Here is a 5,866-nt window from a genome sequence, read left to right as displayed (position 1 = left end):
CACGTCACCTCACATTCCCTGCCCTCGCCGAGCGCCAGCGTGACCGGGTCGGCCAGCTCCGGTCGGCGGCCCGTGAACCAGGAAGCCAGCTTCTGCAGCTGTGAGGTCGACTCCGGTACGAACACGGCCATCCTGGGTAAACACGCAGTCAGTGGGTCACTGGACACGGCACTCCGAAAACACCCGGAACATAAAACACGGCCATCCTGGGTAAACACGCAGTCAGTGGGTCACTGGACACGGCCCCCCGAGAACTCCCTGAACATAAAACACGGTCATCCTGGGTAAACATGCAGTCAATGGATCACTGGACAAGGCCCCCCCCCCCCCCCCCGACAACACCATGAACATAAAACACGGCCATCCTGGGTAAACACGCAGTCAATGGATCATTGGAAACGGCCCCCGAGAACACCATGAACATAAAACACGGCCATCCTAGGTAAACACGCAGTCAGGAGATCACTGGACACGGCCGCCCGAGAACACCATGAACATAAAACACGGCCATCCTGGGTAAGCACGCAGTCAATGGGTAACTGGACACGGCCACCCGAGGATACCCTGAACACAGAATTCCGCTCCTCCGTGTGTGCACAGCGACTGGGTAACGCAGCACGACCACCCAAAGGCGCACAAGAAGACCAGTTGACTCTACCTGCTCCCATGGGCACACATAGTAATCGCCTAGCCTAGTTGTAGGGTGACAACCCAGTGCACACGAGCGCTGTGTAACCTAACACCTACCGGAGCGATGGCCGGGGCTGTGGCCGCCGCTGGCTGCACGGCTGCCCCAGAAACACACCAGCACCGTTCACACGGCCACCTTCGGCGCACACAGACGCCACATGGCTCCCGGCCGGAACGTCATGCGCGGAGCAGCCGGATCTACGAGGTTACGGTCGACGCCCAGTGTCGGCGCTTAACAGGCTTAGCAGGCGAAGCGCCATGTAATATCAATCATCAACAACTGACAGCCAGCCAGGTAGTTCCCAAGGAAAGACAAAGACAAGCCGCGGACTACCCAGAAATTCCCGATACAATGTTCAGTTTATGTAAAACAGCAGCAACTCATCAAATCACCACCCACCTCGAAATGCAAGACTGCCCGCTCCAAGGGCAAACTCCAAATCGTACATAAACGACAGCTCGAATAGTTGGGCACGCGCGCATCGCGTGAGCAGATGGAGACCTCTGCGAGCGGTGAGTAGGACGGCGCGGGCGCGGCCGGCGGGCGGCCCTCACCTGACCCGGTGGCTCCCCGAGCAGACCGAGCACGTGACACACGCCGTAGCCCGAATGACGTCAGTGCCGAAAAGGTCCCCGGTCCGTAACAGCTGACGATCAGCTGCGGCCCTGCAAGACGAATTTGCAACGCGCGTTTGCAAACGGCTTATCATACGTTGCTGTTTCTTTCACGAAATGTATTGCTGTAAAATATTTATCACGCACACCCCATTTTGCAAACATTACACAGACGTGGTGTGGTGACGTGGTGATTAACTTTACAATTAGGCAGAAGGGCATGGGACGAGCGTTTGCGTCGTTAACTCGGTGACGGCACCGCACACACGCGCCAGGTGCTTCTGAAGATGCAGGTATCATACCCATAAAGTTTTAAGTAAGTTTCGCGAGACCACGTGAGTTGTTAGTGCATTCGCGACGAAACATTATGCATGTTAATAACGCAGTATTAATAGCCTTATTCTTTGTAGAAAAACTATGAAGATGGAGAAAAAGATGGATTGATCTTTCGGCCACATGCCTTTATCAAAGTGAATAAGGCATGTGGCCAAAATAGCAATACGTCTATCTCTCCATTTCCCTCGCATTTGTACGACGAAAAGGCCGGTAAACTGTCTTATCTATTTTACCAGACCCGGAGCGGCGAAATGCGGCACACGCCACATCCCGATAATTTCGACTTCGGGCGCCCCCGTGGACCACTGCCTGTACGACCCCCCCCCCCGCCCCCCCCCCACACACCAACCTTTGTCACGCGCATGACCAGACCCCAAAACATGAGACGCCCTTGCCGTCCCCGACGCGCACGCATCCCCGGTGCTGGCGCGGCCCGTTCCGGCGAGCGTGCGCGAAGACGGGCGGGCGGGCAGCGGAGGTGTGGCGGGGCGGCGGGCGTCTGGGCGTCGGGGCGGCGGGGCGGGCAGGCGGGCGGGGCAGGCGGGCGGGGCGGGCGGGCGGGGCGGGGCGGCGGGGGTGCGTGCGCGAGACGGCGAGCGGACTGCGAGCGAGCGAGCGGGCGGGCGGCGGGCGGCGGGGCGGCGGGGCGGCGGGGCGGCAGGCGGCGGGCAGGCGGCGGGGCGGACGGGCGTGTGTGCGCGAGGACGGCGAGCGGACGGCGAGCGAGCGAGCGGGCGGGGCGGGCGGGGCGAGCGGGTGGGCGAGCGGGCGGACGAGCCAGCAGGCGGGCGGCGGGCTGCCGGCGCCCAACTCACAGCCGTGCGGGTTGGTGGACTTGAACGACACTTCGACGGGCAGGTTTCCAGACCAGTTAGCTGGCGCTCGTCCTGGCTGCGCTTGCTGATCTGCGAGATACCCTCGTCCAGACCCTGGCGGCGGAGCGGCTGTCGTCAGCGGAGCCGACTCGTGCGCGGTGACGACGGGACACAGCGCTGATCCCGAACTCTGTTCCGCTCACTTCAGAGTGCTTGTCGGCACTGTAAACTTTCGTCACACAGATTGTGCCATTCAACTGGAATTTCACGATCGGTAGTGGGAATTAGGGATCATACGAGTCATGATAGGCGTGGGCTGTAATCTCAGAATCTCCTCAAACAAACATTGGGAGTTCATTCATAGTGAAGATCATGCAGTGGCCAACATTACAGCACAATCTCAAGGTACCTAAAGTGATTTACGACCTGGTAAAATCTGTACAAATGCTTTGTTATACTTAAAATGTGCATCAGCATAAATGCCAAGGCAAAACATCCAAAGCCGAGTTTCACTGCTGGCTGAGGCATAGAACACGACCAGCATCTGCACGTACCGCCACCATGCTCCCAGTCGGGGCCATGGTGGAAGGAGTAGCGGCAGTAGATGTCATCAAGTCAGCCAGGCTTGCTGACTCAATCTGGCCTGTCACAGACACCATGAAGCCTGGCTCATTGGCTGCCATTGCCTTTGGACCTGCAAACAATTTTAGAGCATGGCTGACCAGCACCACCACTAGGCTGGCAGGTGGTAGCATCAACACCAAAAACTGACACTTTAAAGCAATGTGAAGTAAAATAAATGACACAAAAATGGTTAGCTACTACATGGTATACCTAGAGGTAAAGCAAAATCACAATGATTTTGGTTTACAACATGCCAGTACTCTTGCTGCTAAACGACCATGCCCACTAGCTCTAAAAATCCTTCAACAACAAATCCATATTTGCTCTCTCAGCCCACATTCCAACTTCATGTTTAGAACATGTATAAGCCACTAGTCCCATGCCAGAATGTCCTATATGTACCACAGTACCACAGATCCTATATATGTATACATACACAGTTTGCGTGACATTAACAGGTACAGAACAAATAACTTATATATGCCCTGAACATCAAGTTTGAAGGTGGGCTAAGAGAAAATATGAATATAAGACATCTACATGACATTAACAGGTATAGGACTAATGACTAATATATGTCCTAAACATTAAGGTTGAGGGTGGGCTGACTGCAAAATATGATTTTTAATATGTTTTAGAATCTTGAATTAGCACACATGGCACCCCATGGTACCCCACAGGCAAAGCATAATTCTTTTCAGTCAAGTCGAGGCGCCCGAAAACACCAATTAACAAATTAATCAATCATTCATTCATTCAATCATTTCCCAAATCATGTGTTTGACTGTAGCCTTCGCGTCGCACTTTGCCGAAGTCCTTTTGACTCGCCGCGTGGCGCCGCTGGCCCTGCACGACCGCTCTGCTCGGGAGTTGTTTGTCTCGTTCCGGATATCTGACGGCGGCAGCGCTAGCATTATGCTGCAGACCGAGCTGAGCTGTTGTGCGGGTGGGTGGCCGGCGGCGGGGTCTTTTTCTCGGGCGCCCAGCCAGGGGTGCCGCCCCAGTCTGAAGTGGGGCGTCAGGGCCTCGTCAGAGCCGGCCGTTCAGGCACTGACGCGGTGATGGCAACAACAGCGGTCCGTCGTCAAGGCCCCGCCTCCCCAGATGGGTGGATGGGATGGGGTTAGGAGGGGGAGGGATGGAGGCACTTGGTCGATCATGATCACTGCCGCAGCTCACAGTTCTTAGTGTGACTTACTTGTCACTTGAAAACCCAGCTCAGTGCGCCGGAGGCACGCGCAATTTCTTGCGTTCGTAAAACAAACATCGCATTTTCGAAATCGTTGATGTTTATGTGTATCGTAAACATGAGATTATTTGGGAAACACGCCATTCTCATTGGTTCGACATACACCAAACTTATTTCTGGCAACGCCAGTATCCCGTCGAGGTACCGTTCATTCCACGTGCGTTTGTACGGTGCCATTAATATTACATTATATGCACTTCCGTGCGTCTTATTTGATAAGACCGATCCAATCGCGCCGTGTCCATGCTGTTAGACGCGCTGTTTGTAGGAATTCTCCTGTTTCCTTGAAACACGGCACCGTTAAATCCTTTCGTGGTCCTCAGTTATGAGTGTGAAATGTGCAGATCGTCTTGTAAAACCGATAGCTCAAGCGTGCTGAAACGCTGCTCGCGTGTCATTCGACTTTTCTTGATATTGCGCTTTCATTGGGAAGAGACTTCAAATCATACCAAACTGCAGTATGTTTCACTCATTATCTCATTGGTAGAACACCGCAACTTGACTTTGTATTTCGTGTTGGGTCTACATTTGGCAACGCCGATGTTCTTGACCTCTGTGCTCAGGGTGTGCGCACTTACTTTTCAACACTGGGGAAGAATGACTTAGAGCTGGATTTTTGACGATTTTGGGGTGGTGGAAACGAATGGTGGTTTGGTTTGTCAGTGTGGTCTTGAATGAATCAAATGGATCTTTCCCTCACTTTTAGCGTTTCCCGTAAAGGTGGTTTCCCAAAGACGGATAAAAACGGCATGTATGAACTAACTATTTTAAAATTCGTTTTTGTTCGTTTTCAGTGTGGCCAAAGTTGCATCAAGTTGATCGAAGCAGATCTCTCTCAGTTTATCTTGTCCAAGTTGCTAGTTCGATGTCGATGGACCGATACTATGGCTGGGTGTATACGTTAGTATGCACCATTCATTGGTCATTCATTTCATTCATTCAACAGTCTCTTTGGTGTGGAACCCAATGCCTTGCCTACTGGACCCCCCGCTGATCCTTGTGCATCACAAATAAGCAGTGATTTGAATAGCGTGTTTGACGTTGAGCCTAGCACCTATGCTCATTGAGATCCTCCCGGTGATAATTGGGGCTGGGCATGTGCCTCCGCCGCCTGCGTTCAAGCATTATGGGCCGGTGCGTCGGCAGGGCCTGCACATGGCGCGAGACGTGCGCGCTGTCAAGTACCTCGAGTGCTCGGCCCTCACTCAGAAGGGCCTGAAGAACGTCTTTGACGAGGCGATTCGGGCTGTCCTGTTCCCCGTGCCGCGCAAACCCGAACGGCACGCCTGCTGTCTGCTATAGATGACGTGGCGGGCGTGGTAAAGGCGGCATAGGTGGCGCTACTGGTACTGAACGCATGCCTGGCGTTTTCTCGTGTTGGTCTTGATTAGTTGTGGTGACGAAGTGGAGCTCGATCGCATATCACGCATGGTTTCTTATGGCAAGATTGTGGTATTTTATCACTGACTGGCGTGTAACCCAGCTTGTTCGGTGTCAAACTGGAGTCCCAGAGTGTCGCACCCTTTTTACCAAGTGT

The 5,866-nt window shown here is 53.8% G+C and overlaps 1 pseudogene; it reads right to left on the bottom strand.

Annotated features, from left to right (window-relative positions):
- Positions 1-814: 814 nt before the first annotated feature.
- LOC119113423 (B9 domain-containing protein 1-like) lies at positions 815-3,139 on the bottom strand (annotated as a pseudogene).
- Between the last annotated feature and the right edge of the window lie 2,727 nt (positions 3,140-5,866).

The sequence above is a fragment of the Pollicipes pollicipes genome, unplaced genomic scaffold (assembly GCF_011947565.3).
Source record: "Pollicipes pollicipes isolate AB1234 unplaced genomic scaffold, Ppol_2.1 Scaffold_7262;HRSCAF=8765_pilon_pilon_pilon, whole genome shotgun sequence".
Taxonomy (NCBI): Eukaryota; Metazoa; Arthropoda; class Thecostraca; order Pollicipedomorpha; family Pollicipedidae; genus Pollicipes; species Pollicipes pollicipes.
This window is presented reverse-complemented; position numbering and strand designations above follow the sequence as displayed.